We start from the raw sequence: 13,046 nt of genomic DNA on the forward strand, positions 1-13,046 counted from the left end.
TTTTTTTTTTTTTGTGTGATCTTCAATTCTGCACAATTTCTCCGGGCTAGAAGTGAAAATTAAATTGTAAAATTTTACCTTGGTCCTGTTATGATCACACGTGCACAGCTTGTTAGGATGATATATATATATATATATATATATATCTATATCTATATATCATGTTCAGGTTTTGTTCAGTATTTTTGTTGTTTTTAATGCCAAAACCAAGTTCCTAAAGGTGTGGAAATATATAAGACAGGTGCTACTGCTATTCTTTTATTCACTCTGCTACTGGTTTTGTATGGTAATGAATCTTGTGTGTTAATGGCTTCTCCAAGAGCCAATTCCAAAAGGTGTTTGAGTTAAAGGGGTTGTCCAGGATTTGGGCAGATATGGGTGGCCGGGGACCAGAGACAACTGTTTGCTCTCAGTAGTCATGTGAGCCTTTCCACTTCCCTGGCGCAGAAAGTTCCAGCACGGGAGAGAAAGGGGTCCATGATAGGAAAACGGAGTGTCGGCGATGAGCAAGTTTGTTTGTTTTATGGCCACCCCTGGCATTTGCCCTAAATCTTGGACATCTCCTTTAAGTAGATGAGATTGATAGTGAGGGATTGCCAGGTGCCTGTGACATAAAGGCACACAAACCCTGATTGCTGATGAATCTGTTCTTCTTAAGAAATGTAATGTAATCCATTACTTACGGCAAACAACGTTCTCTAAAAGGCTACAAAAACATTACTTTGGGTTGGACTCCTTGGCAGTCATTGAGTACGCAATAAGTATACAAAAAAGGAGTAAGGCTGGGGCCTCATGAGCCGGAAAAGCCGCAATTTGACCGCAGCGTAAACACCATGGGAAAAAGTGTGGTGTTTTACAGTATCTCTAAAGTGTATGGGATTCATGCGAATCCCAAACCTACTTTGCATTTAAAACTGCAGCGCGGACACGGTGTGATTTCTGAAACCGGCGCAGTTTTAGAAATTGCAGCATGTCATTTATATCTACGGTAAATTCCAGCGGCTTTCCCATAGATCTAATGGTAACCGAAAGTCCGCGGAGGAAAACTCTGTGAACTTTCTGTTCAAAGTGCTGCGGGAAGAACTGTGATGCGTTCCCACCGCGGTTTTTCCCACAGTTCTTTAGCACTGAATACCATCCCGTGGGGTCTTAGCCTAAAATAGTCAATTACAATTTCATGTTGTTTGCTTCTTAAAGAGCAATGTGTATTACAACAAAGTTCCAGTTGGAGTTAACCGTGACTCGCAGATGGTTGGCACCTAAATAAATGCAGAGTTGATTGTGTGGCTCGGGTTAGACCAAATTCTCCATCACAAACATGTAAAGGGAGGCTGCCGGAGGAAAAGATCAAATCACAAAAGAGAGCTCCAGCCCGAATGAAGGGGCTTTAAACATGGCGTGCTGTATATTTCAGCTTTGTGCGTCTTAGTAAGGTACAAAATGTACACAATTATGTGCATGAGGCCTTAAACTATCGTATTCACGCTTACAAATCTGTTCCAGGGAGCACTTTTGTAACAAACTCTTTCCTAATCTGCAGATGTAATCCCATTTTATAGCGTGATAGTAGATCACTAAGATATGGCTTCACTTCATAGTCAATGGAGGTCTGACTCCTGGAGCCCTCACCGATCCTGTGAATGAAGAGGCTGCGGCCTTGGTTTAGGCTAAGGCCTGACATAGTGAAACTCCTCTAAAAACCACAGCAAAAATTAAAGTCAAAACCACTTGTATTTCTCACTGCGTTTCCACTGTGTTTTTCATTTTTGCCTCTTCCCATAGAAGTCTAAACCACAGCATTTTGTGCAGATAAAATTAAAGGGGTTATCCAGCTTCTAAAAATGATCTGCTAATATCTCCATAGCGGTGCTAAATTCTCACTGTTTGCTTGGATTTATTTTACTTGTTGCTCCTTATATGTCTGTTAGAGATGAGCGAGTACTGTTTGGATCAGCCGATCTGAACAGCACGCTCGCATAGAAATGAATGGATGTAGCCGGCACGCGGGGGGTTAAGTGGCCGGCCGCCGTCAAAGCGGAAGTACCAGGTGCATCCATTCATTTCTATGGAGCGTGCTGTTACATGCAGTGAATCTGGACAAACTACATTTCCCTGATTCATCTTCCTGCTCTTACTGTGCTATCCTCCCTTCTTTGCCAAGAAGCACCCCCCGCCCCCCGCTTACAGGGTCTGTTTTGTGTATCAGTTATTCAATCCATAAAGCTCCTCTGTATATATGGCCAGTCAATAAGTCACTCCCGCAGAGGCTAGTATGAGGGGCTTTAATGTGGAAGGAGGTCATCTTCTGCTGTCACATTTTGTTTGCTGGCTGAACAGTTCACAGGGAGGGGCAGTGAGCTTGCAAATGAAACATCAACGCTGTTCAAATGACTTGAAGATAAATCTAGTTGTAATAGCCATGAAGGTCATTATTTACCTATTTAACCCCAATCTAAGCTGCTGTTAAGGTGATGGGACCCCCTGACTTACTGTGGGCCCCTGTGCAGCTGCACCAATGGTATGTCTGCCTCTGAGTTGGAGGGAGGGCCACTGTGCAAGGAAAACCAATGAAGGGTATTTGTGTGGAATATTTCACTTAATGCAAGCAAGTGGGATTTGTAAATCTTATTTACATGCTGTAGAAAAATTCAGCACTTTTTGGGGGTATTCTACAGGTTTATAAATCCATGTCCTGTATGTGGCGTATCTGTGCCAGATTGCTGCTGCCAGGGCCAGCGTTAGGGTCACTGGTGTCCTGAGCCGAACTTATGTTATATCAACATGTTTGAGTGCAAATTATTATTATATTATTATTATAACTATGACATGTCTAGAGTTTACTCCACAGCGCGTCATAGTTATCAAATGTTTTATACACTTTTGACTTGTACAAAGAGGGGTGTGTTGTGACACCATGCTCAAAAAATTTTGCCGAATTTTTCTGGGGTCAACCAACCCAACTAGTAGAAGGTATAAAGATAGACTCTTCATTGTAATAGTGGGACAGATTTATTACATTAAGGCACCACATATTGGCCCATGGAAATGCGTCACGTTTTTCCCCGCACTGCTTTCTACGTAAAGTACAGAGAGGTTTCCTCCTATACCGAAAGGGAAACCCCTGGCATTTCTGTAAATATACCGTATATACTCGAGTATAAGCTGACCTGAACATAAGCCGAGGTCCCTAATTTTACCACAAAAAACTGGGAAAACTTATTGACTCGAGTATGGGGGGGGGGGGGGGGGGGGAATGCAGCAGCTACTGGAAAATTTCAAAAAATTTAAATGGAAGGAGTTTTTGGGTGCAGTAGTTGCTGGGGAAGGGGAGGGAGTGTTTTGGTTGTCTGTCTGTCCTTTCCCTGAGCTTGAGGACTGAGGTTTTTTCTTCTCCCATTTGGAACTCAACCTGGCTGAATATAGGGGATCTGCAGTGCTACTATTAACCCCTTCCCGATGGAACAGGAGCACTGCAGATCCCCTATATTCAGTAGACCGGGCACTGTCAGACACATGGATGCCTAATGTGTATGTGTTTCATAGTAATTTTCTACTTTTGTATGTATTCTAGGGAAAGGAGGGATTTAGAACTTCTATTTTTTTTTTTTTTTTTTTTGCACTATTCTATGGGAGATACTATACATTGATATTGTGGCTCGTCATAGACCCCCCCCACCACCACCACCACCCTCCTTTTAAAAAAAAAAAATATTTTTTTTTCTTTGCTGACTCGAGTATAAGCCGAGGGAGGCTTTTTCAGCGCAAAAACTGGGCTGAAAAATTCGGCTTATACTCGAGTATATACGGTAATTGACATGCTGCGATTTCCAAAAATGCCACTGTTTTGCAAATTGCAGCATTTCCACTGCGGGTATTTAACTGCAATGTGTGGATTAGATATCCTAGAATCCCTTCCTCTGCAGGGACTCTATCGCCACATGGGGCTTCAGCCTAAAACACCATATAGCTGGAGGAGAAACTACAGCATTTTATACTCCCTATATTTGGGATGTGATTCTAGCAAATCTAGCGGAAAAATACACGAATCGGATACGCAGTTTTGGAATTCGCAGCATGTCAATTAAACCTACAGAAACGCCGGCAGTTTCCCTATAGGTATAATGGAAGCAAAAAGTCCGCAGAGGAAACCACTGGGGATTTTCTGTGAAAAGTGGTGCGGGAAAAAAATGTGATTTACTACAGTGCTTTTTTTTTTGCCTTAGATACTGTGATAAACTTGTCTAGTTTAAGTTTGCACCAACGTTTAGACTGTATCTAACCCTATATGTATACACAAAGGGGCAATTTTTTAATGAAGTGGAGTGAGGTGTGACTTTGGACCCTTACTGAATCAGATCCATTCCTTCTAATGGAAACCTATGGCAGTCAGGAACTGACGTAACTTCCCTATATAACCACCAGTTTTTGGCGTGAGTTATAATAAATATGTCGGGTCGCGGTGTTTCTGCCAGAGCCGACCCCACACCGCCCACATTGGCAGAAAGTGAGGAGCGAGGCACAGAATGGGGGATGTGGTGCATCTTTCTTGTGCCACGTCGTCACTCATCCATACCAAAAAAAACTGGTGTTGATGGGTTGATAAATTCCCGTCACTGTGTACACCATGGAAGGTAAGAACTCCTCGTAGACGTGTTCTCAAGTATTGTAGGAAAGACTTAGGTTATGTAAGAAACCTTGTAGCAGTGTAGGAATAAAGATGTCAGACACAGCAGAATTTCCTGTAGTCCCAGAACAAGCGCTGTCTCCCCCATAACAGAATATCGGCTTCCATGTAACTTTACTGAGCACGTTTATAGCGGTATCAGCACATATCCTTCCAGCAGGGAGCAATGAATCGTCTTCCATCTGCGTTCATTAAACTTTGCCGAGACATCAGGCACCTTATGGATTAGCAGCACTTAGTAAATAGTGCCCATGATCCCGCGCTCGGAGACACTTCAGCGCTCTCACAAGTGTCAGGTGTGCTTTCTTTCAGTTTGTAAAACAGCGAGCCAGTGATGGAGGAATGCGGTAAAATGCCTGGGTCACAATGTGAGCATTACTTTTCCAGACTTCACTACAAGATGCATCCAAAAATAAATAAAAAAAAAAAAAAATCATATCTTTTCTACTTTCTGGAAATTAATAATGTTTAGGACAGACACGCCATATGAAAGCGGAGTAAGGGTCTTTAGGCCTGGTGCAGGGATCACAGTATAGCTGAAAAAGTGATCTTATCTTCTGTGTCACCATCTGGCGACACTATAAGGTGAATGTTCACCTTTTAACACATATAGCTTTGACGTTCAGCATTCTGTACTGATTTATCTATCCATGTATGTGTAGTATTGTAGGAGAGACAGTCTGCTTATACAGCGCTGCCAATCCCCTGTATACACATAGTGAGAAATGATAAAGTCCTGGCTGCCTGCAGACGCCACTAGGGGGAGCTTTGTCCTGGTCACCTGTAAACGCCACTAGGGGGAGCTTTGTCCTGGCCGCCTGCAGATGCCACTAGGGGGAGCTTTGTCCTGACCGCCTGCAGACGCCACTAGGGGGAGCTTTGTCCTGGCCGCCTGCAGACGCCACTAGGGGGAGCTTTGTCCTGGCCGCCTGCAGACGCCACTAGGGGGAGCTTTGTCCTGGCCACCTGCAGACGCCACTAGGGGGAGCTTTGTCCTGGTCACCTGCAGACTCCACTAGGGGGAGCTTTGTCCTGGTCACCTGCAAATGCCACTAGGGGGAGCTTTATCCTAGTCACATGCAAACGCAACTAGGGGGAGCTTTATCCTGGTCACCTGCAAATGCCACCAGGGGGAGCTTTGTCCTTTCCATCTGCAAACACCACTAGGGGGAGCTTTGTCCTGGCCATCTGCAAACACCACTAGGGGGAGCTTTGTCCCGGCCACCTGCGTATCCAAATATGTGATCATTTGATTGTACAATAAACTGCAATACTTCCGTGTGGCAGTGTGTTGTCTGATGCATTATATTTTGTAATAGGGGTGCCGAGATGGTGCCATGTCATTGCATCCTCCCTCTGTGTATCTACTCAAATCACGGCAACACAGCAGTAACTGACCACAAGTCCAGATCACCAGGGTGGGATGTACCAAAACAGAATAGCAGAGCTTGTATATCTTGTTTCTGTAACTGCCATAGAGGTGAATGTGAGCTATGGAAACAGCGTAGCTAAATGTATGATGCAGAAATTTAAGAAAACATGAAAGAGAGGTGCCATTCACCCATTTCTGTAAGTTCTGCCCTGGTACCATTTATTATTTTGTACTATATATCAGGAAGCCGGAAAAAAAAATCAGAATGAGGTGGAACTGAGAAAAATAAGCAGTCCTGACATTTTGTTATGTCTTCTTTTTTATCGGTTTCCACTCTGCAGTAAAAATGCTGTGTTATCTTTATTCTGCAGGTCAGTACAATCACGGTGATACTAAATTTATATAGTTTTTTTCATGTTTTAATAACTTTACAAAAATTCTAAATTTTGGAGAAAAAAAATTTCTTTGACCCCTGTAATTTTTTTGATGTTTCAGCCTACACACCTGCGTAAAATGTAGTTTTTATTGATACCATAATGGGGAAGGTATGATGTTTTAATCACTTTTTGTTCAATTTTTTTAGGGAGGTAATTTGGCGACAATAACTCCAAATCTGCCATTTTGATTTTTTTTCCTGCTGCGCCATTTAGCGATTTTGATAAGGAAAGTGAAAGTTAAACACTCAGATGCCGTGGTCGCTTTTACCATAGCATTTGAGTGGCTAAACACCCATGGTCATCTCTGATCACGGTCAGTGCTGCCGGGTTCCTGCTGTATGAAACAGCACAGACCTGGCAGCTAGTGTGGCCGTTCTGTTTCATGTTTATTCACGCACAGCAGGAAGTAATTGTATGTCCTAGTGCGCCTAAGGATTAAAGAGGCCTTTTCACCACCTCCAACAAGTCCATCTCTGTACATCATTTCATATCTGCTGCTCCACTGATTCCGGTCCAATTTTCTCTAGTCCCCACCATTACTGAGCAATCAATGCTGTTAGTTTTGGTGCCTGATACACTATTTAGTCTCTGTACTGTCAGAAGGGCTGGGTCAGGCAGGAGCAAACAAGAGGTGTGATTCTGAGCTCTGACACTGGCTGCCTCTGATTGGAGCTCTGAATCACACCCCCTGCCTGACACCACCCACCTGACATTACAGAGCTTAACTAGAACATCAGGCACCAAAACTAAGTGCACTTGTTGCTTGGGAATATTGAGGGCTAGAGAGAGAGAACAACTGTGCTTGAATCAGTGGGATGGAGCCTATTAACAGATGTTATGAACTTGAATTGGTGGATGTGGTGAAATCTCCCGGGCCCCAGCACAAATCTCTAACAAGGCCCCAATTACATGTGTCATGCAAAGTACTTGTCTCCTTATATGAGGCTGGGGGACTCTTTGGGCTCCCTTAGACTCCAAGGCCCGGTGTGACAACAGTCTCTGCACCTCCTAAAGTTCTACCTATGAGGCTGAGAGCTTTCCTATTACTCATATGTATATACTCAGAGGAGACTGAGCACAAAATAATAAAAAAGTGAGAAAAATAAGTCAACCACTTAATTTCACTAATTCTTTACATTGCTTGTATCTTATACATAATGAGACGATTACAAAGTACTTAGTAATAATAGTGATGAAGCCGTCCATACTCCCGGCTACTGAAATGTATATCTGTAGTTATAAGGCGATTTCAAGAACAAGACGTGTTTTTGTTTATATGGTGACTCTTTTATAAGGCACAGCTGCGATTTCTATGAGGAAGTAAGACAGCCTTTATAGGGAGGAATAAGAGGATTAAATCATGTCAAGAAACATGTGGTGAAATGATCACATATTCTTATGAATATCTTCCAACTCCGGGACACTTTGTATCATGGCTCAGATCTGAATGTTCTCCATTAAATAATGTCATAATTTTATATTTTCCAGTTAATGTTCGGTTTAACACGAGCAATTAAACATTAGATTTTCACTATGTAGAAAGTTCCCAAAAAAAATTTGAGCAAGAATGGTTTTGGCACATTTTTCTGATTTTTGGAGCCAAATCTATGACTTCTACATGGAAGCGTACATGGTATGAGCATTTTGGCGTCTTCAAAAAACAATCCGAATGCTGAAAGGAACAAATAAAACTTAGGTTTTAAAAAGAAAACATACAGAACCAGTACATAAAAAAGAAGACGCATGGTATAAGGCAGATTGGCTCCAGAAATTTCTACAATTAAAAATCAGTTCCCTTTGTGAAAAGGGCTATTGTGGCAGCACCTATATGGATTTAAGCCCTATTCAGAAGGTTCCACTTTGCAGAAACACAGCTTTTTTTGTTGCAGATTTGGCTGCAGTTTTTCGAGCCAAAGCCAGGATTACCTACAAAAGGAATGGGAAATATATAGTAAGTTCTGGCTGTGGCTCAAAAAACTGCAGCAAAATCTGCAACAAAAAAAGCTGCATTTCTGCAACATGGGGTCTCAGCCTTAGCCGTACAGGGACTTAGTTGACCATGCACGCCCTGCTAAGAATTCTGGGTAATGAATATGCAAATAAGAGCTCATTTGTGAAAAAGAAGAATTTGCTCCTATCGACACCTATTGGAAAGTAGCTCCCTATAGATTAATACCTGGTTTCAGAGTTATACTGACTTGGCTGTTATTTCCCAGATTATGGCTTTAGGTTTCTTTGAAAGCTATGCATTTATCTACAGGGAGTCACCTTCCAATAGGTGGCGCTAGAAGAAAATTCCTCTTCTTCATTAGTGATGTTTTATTTAAATATTCCTTATCCTTCGGACTTGTGATGACCATTTTGACAACACGTGGAATTGAGTGTGTCTATTGACTTATCTGACGGGCATCAAAAATACAGACATGCATCTTCATCTACATCTAACGGACTTAGAGAGAGGCATGTGAATAGACCCACTGAAAACTATGGGTTCTATAATGGCCATGTGACAACCACTTCAAAATTGGTTGTTGCATGGCCATTATTCACTAACAAGTATATAAGGGTTGGTTCACATCTGCGTCGGTATTCCGGCCAGGGACCGGACATAGGGACCCCCTCGAACAAAATACCAAACGCAATTGTAAATGGCGTACAGTAAAAGAACACGGACTCCCATAGACTATAATGGGGACCATGTGCTTTCCGCCAGATCTCCGCAGAAATCATGCGGACAGGAAAGTACTTCACAATCTACTTTCCTGTCCGCGTGATTCGGGCAGGCAGAGCGCGGCAAGCACATGGACCCCATTCTAGTCTATGGGGTCCGTGTGCTTTTACTGCACAGCGCTTGCAATTGAGTTTGGTATTCCATTCGGGGGGGTCCCCATGCAGACTCCCCTGTACAGAACACCAACACAGATGTGAACTAGGGGCAAGGGCTGTGCTTACACTTGCACAAACTTACATGGCCGTTTTACATGGACATTGGGCCAGTGAAATATGGCATGGACGTATGCATACGTCTTTAGAGTCTTCCGCTTCTACTACGTCAGTTGAGTGACATTACCAGCTAGGTTATAACTTGGACAATCTGTCAGTGTTGATACTGGAACCCATTGATCTATGTAGGTTTGGGATAAAGGATTTTACACATTGGAACCTAAATGAGAAAAAGTGTCAGGGTAAAATCCGTGTGTCAATATCGGACAACAATGTCTTCAAAAAGTCCAGGCCATTCCAGATGACCCGAGAGGTGTGTGACAAGTCATTGTGGTGCATTGTGCTTACATGGACACCTTATCCTATGGGTTGTGATTCCTCGGCTTTGGCGCCTCCAATTACTTTCCTGTGTAAATAAAGAAATGTCTTTGTAATTGATTGACCGCTGTTCTGACCTTGGAGTGTAAAGTTTCCCACAGAGCACTGCTAGGCCGGGTGACCTTGCAATCCTGGAGAATAGACCAGGTGAATCCTAAGATTAACACTCAGGGCATGTTGACAATCCTCATTGAGGCATAAAGGCAATTCACTTGCTCTGAAATGGGCCCCGGCTTCCTGGGAGATAATGTACCACGCACCTTTGTTTCTGCACAGCTGGGTAAACTGCAGTCACCTAAATTAAACCACAATCAATAATTGATATTCTCTAATCCGAGTCTACAGTAAGACAGTTCTATGGGGACCTGCTTGGTGGTCCACAGTCAACAAGGAACCAGGTAAGACTGACAACACCAAGGATCTGCTATTGGTACAAGGACATTTAGGGTCAGGGATGAATCCCAATTCTCAGAATCTGTCATTGAGCCACTATATATACTGTATATTCCTGCCACACAGTGACTTGTACCCTTACACATGCTCAGTCTTTGTCAAACTAATGTACCAGGGGTCATGATACATACTGAGGAGAGCAGTGCTCAAGCCAAGTCATTGATGTTATACTGTATAATGCCGCCAATGGCGGCCAAAGCAATGAATGCCCATATGGTTAGGTGAGCACATTCATCCAGCATAGGACAAATGGGACATACAGCCCATTCCGCCCCTAATGCTGCACATATAGGTGCATATAAGAAAGTACAACAATCTGGTATTTTTGGCAAGTGTTGACAGTGGTGTGAGCAGCCCCAAAACCTCAGGCAAGCTCCACTTTCAATCTGCCTGCAAAAATGCCTCCCGTTCAGTTCAATGGGAATCACTTGCAGCTTTTTTCCGCTAGCGATTTTTTTCAGCTAGTGGAAAATAAGATGCGACATGCCCTATCTTCTCGCGGATTATGTGGATGACTCAGCCGCAGCATCCGGGGGTCGAGACACCCTCCTGCTTAGGCACAGTCATCCAGGCCTAATCAGGAGTGGGATGCCGCGACGGGATGCTGATTCGACGCGAAAGAGTCACATGGCGGAAAAGGTTTCCGCTGTGTGAACATACCCTTACAGCACTGTACTTTTACCATGCTGAGTATTAACTACATGCTCAATTTCAAACCACACATGGGTGAGGGTCCTGAGTATCGAAGCCCCACTTAACTTCAATTGATAACCTATCCTAAGCATAGATTAGAAATTAAGTACCAGAAAACCCATGTAATATAGATTTTTATTGATGATGTATATACATTTGTGGATCCTTTGTCATGTGTAGTAGATTGGGGAGGGGGGGGGTTCTACTACAAATACAATCCCTTTCCTTTCATAAACAAATAAAATTTTCTAGTAGGAAAATTTGCATTCCATAGGGGATCACTCCAGATTTCTATTTACAGCAGTTTGTATTCTGTAAAGGTGATACTGTATATATGCAGCAACTATGAGGCTGGGAGTTACTGGAAACAGGAGTTGTCGTTGTGGCTAGAAAATTTACCAAATTCCTCCAGCTCTCCTGCTGGGCTGATGCAGAGCAGAGGGCCCTTCTACAGTATGTAACTGATGGTGGTGGTAGCTGCAGCGCCGCACCTCCCATGCGGCGACCTGAACCGACCGCTTTAGGCGGCGCTATGTCAGGACCCCAGGGAGGGCGGCATTTTTGCTTACCTAAGCCAGTCCAGGACAAGCTGTCCGGGACTGGATTAGCACCGAGCGGTGGATTGGGGAGGCCACTGGAGCAGCGCTGCTCCAGCGGCCTCCCCTCACGCTCAGGCAGAGAGCAGGTCCTCTCCCTGCCTGCTCTCTGCCTGCGAACGCCGCTAAGCCCCGCCCCTTCGCTCCACCACGCCCCCTCCGCCCCGCCCCCTTCGTCCCGCCCCTTCCGGGGGGGGGGGCGGCTTTCTGTCGTCCACTCGGGCGGCGAAAAGGGCAGGTTCACCCCTGGGTAGCTGTCCTCCAAGTTAGCTGTCTGGCAGTCCATCACATCTAAGGGTCCATTCACACAGTTTTTTGGCAAGAAAAAAATCTGCTTCAGGAATTAGGAAATGTTTTTTTTCCTCCAGACCTTAAAAAAAACACTAGCGGTTTTTCCACGCGATTTTTGCCAATTCCGCAACCAAATTGACTGCGTTGGTTTTTGCAGGCGGAATCCGCCTGAAGGCAGTTTTTAAAAATCCATTAGCAGGGGGGGAGTGAGCGGAACCCGTAGAACTCTATGGAGAGGGTTTTTCTCCACGTGGATTCTGACACGGATTCAGCGCCAAAATCCTCACCAAAAAACTCGAAGTGAATGGACCCTAACTATGCCTCTCCTACATGCAATCCTAACCTTAACTTGTCTGGTTCGATGTGGATACAACAGGTGGTGCATCATACTAACAATCACAGGAGGCAGCGCCACCTACTGGATCCACAGTAGACCAGGCAGAACCTGATTTTACCCCCTCCATTCTAGTATCTAGCCTCCAGAACTAACCCTGCCCACATTGGTACAGACCCTTAAAGGGAAAAAACCATACAGGTTACATACAAACTATATACACAATTACCTAAGCATTAGACACTCCACTAGGATGCTGTCTATATCCTGATCAAGTATGGCGCTCAAGACCACAAACATGCTTGGCATTCACGCACAGTGTGCCCATGTGCTTTTGATATCAGCCCGTCCATGGCCAGACATGTAGTATCTCACTAGCGGACATGCATTTGCTGTTTGCCTTTTAGAAAACAGTGTCCTTGGCAGTGACAGAGGGATCCTTGCCAGTGGACTGAATAAATCCATAGATTTGTTCATCGTATTCATGGAGTGCTGCCAGTTTTTTAAGAAGTGTGGACCTTTGGTTGTGGGTCCTAGAGAATTTGCACCCACTATAATCTAATTCACATGATGCTGTTCTTTATCACGGATATTGACAGTGAGGTTAAGGACGCCATTGAGCTCGCCCAGCGAGGAATTCCTTGTCACCAAAATGGATTCATGCACCTGCAGATACACTGACAGGGAATGAACGGGAACACTAGGGGGCGCTATAAGGGAATGTACATTGAATAGTGCATGCATTATAAAATATTCATTGCATTATTGCAATGTGTCACCTGCTATGGCCAGCTGCTATATGTTCATTGACCAACAGGAGAATGATGCCTTGTTATACATTGTGATTTCTAGACCTTGCACTAAA

Source organism: Leptodactylus fuscus, chromosome 4 (genome assembly GCF_031893055.1).
Source record: "Leptodactylus fuscus isolate aLepFus1 chromosome 4, aLepFus1.hap2, whole genome shotgun sequence".
Taxonomy (NCBI): Eukaryota; Metazoa; Chordata; class Amphibia; order Anura; family Leptodactylidae; genus Leptodactylus; species Leptodactylus fuscus.